Source organism: Amblyraja radiata, chromosome 20 (assembly GCF_010909765.2).
Source record: "Amblyraja radiata isolate CabotCenter1 chromosome 20, sAmbRad1.1.pri, whole genome shotgun sequence".
NCBI classification, from domain to species: domain Eukaryota; kingdom Metazoa; phylum Chordata; class Chondrichthyes; order Rajiformes; family Rajidae; genus Amblyraja; species Amblyraja radiata.
The window spans coordinates 25,969,968-25,972,423 of record NC_045975.1 but is presented as its reverse complement, the minus strand read 5'-3'; positions in this window follow the sequence as shown (position 1 = coordinate 25,972,423).

Here is a 2,456-nt window from a genome sequence, read left to right as displayed (position 1 = left end):
ACAGATGCAATAATGGATGGATGGGATTTATATAGCGCCTTTCTAATACTCAAGGCGCTTTACATCGCATTATTCATTCACTCCTCAGTCACACTCGGTGGTGGTAAGCTACTTCTGTAGCCACAGCTGCCCTGGGGCAGACTGACGGAAGCGTGGCTACCATTCTGCGCCTACGGCCCCTCCGACCACCACCAATCACTCACACACATTCACACACATTCACACACAGGCAAAGGTGGGTGAAGTGTCTTGCCCAAGGACACAACGACAGTATGCACTCCAAGCGGGATTCGGACCGGCCACCTACCGGTCGCCAGCCGAACACTTACCCCATTGTGCCATCTGTCGTCCCAATAGGCCTTAATGTGTAGGCAGGTGGATCGTATGTGAGGTGATCAGTTTCTTCATCCACTTACTCATGGTTTTCTTTGTGCTTCAAAAATATGGCCTCAAATTTGTCAATACTAAACCAAATCCTCCTCCACCACTTTAAATAGTCATGGGCCAGAGATTCCCAGGAATCAATAATAATAATAATAATAATAAACTTTATTTATAAAGCGCTTTAAACAACCGCAGTTGCCACAAGTGCTGTACATGAGAACTCATGGCCAAAATGTTATTACAAACTATTAAAAAAACGTAAAACAAAGGGCTAAAAACAGTAAAAATTAAAAGACATTAAAAGCACTAAGAACAGGAGCAATATCTCAGCCAGTGTCGAAAGCCAGAGAATAAAAATGAGTTTTTAGGGAGGATTTGAAGATGGACAGTGAGGGGGCCTGTCTGATGTGCAATGGCAAGGTGTTCCAGAGTGCCGGAGCAGCAACAGAAAAGGCTCTATCCCCTCTGAGCTTCCGCTTAGACCTTGGTACCTCAAGGAGCAGCTGATCAGCTGACCTGAGGCACCGGGCAGGAGCATATAGGCATGGATTACTGTTTCAAAATGCTGCCGCTCGAGGATGGGCTTCACCTTTGCCAGCTTCTTTAGGTGAAAGAAGCTGGACTTAACCACCGCGCCTATTTGTTTATCTAGTTTAAAATCACCGTCCATCCTAAAACCCAGGTTTAAAACTGTTGGCTTTACGGACAATGCCAGTGGACCCAAGTCAACAAAGGGAGGTTCACGGCAGCCATTGGGGCCAAACAAAATCATCTCTGTCTTTTTTTCATTAAGTCCCAGAAAGTTTAAGGCCATCCAGGACTTAATGTCCTCAAGACAAGACAGAAGTGATTTTAGAGAATAGTCGTCTTCTTTCCTGAGTGGCATATATAACTAGCTATCATCTGCGTAAAAGTGAAAGGAGATGCCATGCCTTCTTAAAATTGAGCCCAGAGGAAGTAGGTATAGAGAGAAGAGCAGGGGCACTAAAATTGAGCCCTGTGGAACCCCATATGCCAAGGGAGTGGAGGAGGATTCAAAGCTAGCAAGGCTTACACGCATGGTTCTGTCTGCCAGATAGGACCTGAACCATCCCAGGGCACTGCCACAAATGCACACTTGGTGCTGTAATCGGGAAATTAAAATTCCAAATCCCCAATGGGGATATTGATTGATGGATTTAAAGGTACAGCATGGAAACAGGCCCTTCAGCCCATCGAAGGTAGACACAAAATGCAGGAGTAACTCAGCGGGATAGGCATCATCTCTGAAGAGAAGGGATGGGTGACGTTTCGGGTCATTCGAGTCCATGCCAATTATTGATCACCCTTTCCCACTAGGTCTACATTGTCCCATGTTGGCATCTACTCCATACGTACTTGGTGTAATTTACAGAGGCCAACTACTCTACAAACCCGCACATCTTTGGAATGTGGGGGGAAACCGGAGCACCCAGAGGAAACCCACGCAATCACAGAGAGAATGTGCAAACTCCACACAGACAGCATCCAAGGTCAGGATTGAACCTGTGTCTCTAACACTGTGAGGCAGCAGCTCTACTGTGCCACCAATCTCTGAGCCATATTGTGGAGGAATCTGTCCTTAAAGAATACAAAGATCACTAGATATGTCCTGGACATTCCAGTGTGTCTTGATGGAAGTAAGGTTTCACAATACTACTGGGGCCACTAGGATCTCGGACATCACTGTTAGTTTAGTTTAGAGATACAGCTCGTAAACAGGCCCTTCGGCCCACCGAGTCTGCGCCGACTTGCAAACCCCACACACTAATACTATCCTACGCAGGTAGACAAAAGTGCTGGAGAAACTCAGCGGGCGCAGCAGCATCTATGGAGCGAAGGAAATAGGCAACGTTGGAAATCGACCCGGTGAGTTTTAACTGACTCCATCATTGGAGCTTGTGGAAAGGTGTTCCCTGGGAATGACTCATTCATGTGTTTCTGGGGATCACTCATTTCAGAATCCTTGTATCACGACTACGTTTTTAAGAGTCACTAACATTTTTAGAATGTATATGGAGTTTTAATTTAGTTTCAGTCTGGTTTTCTTATTT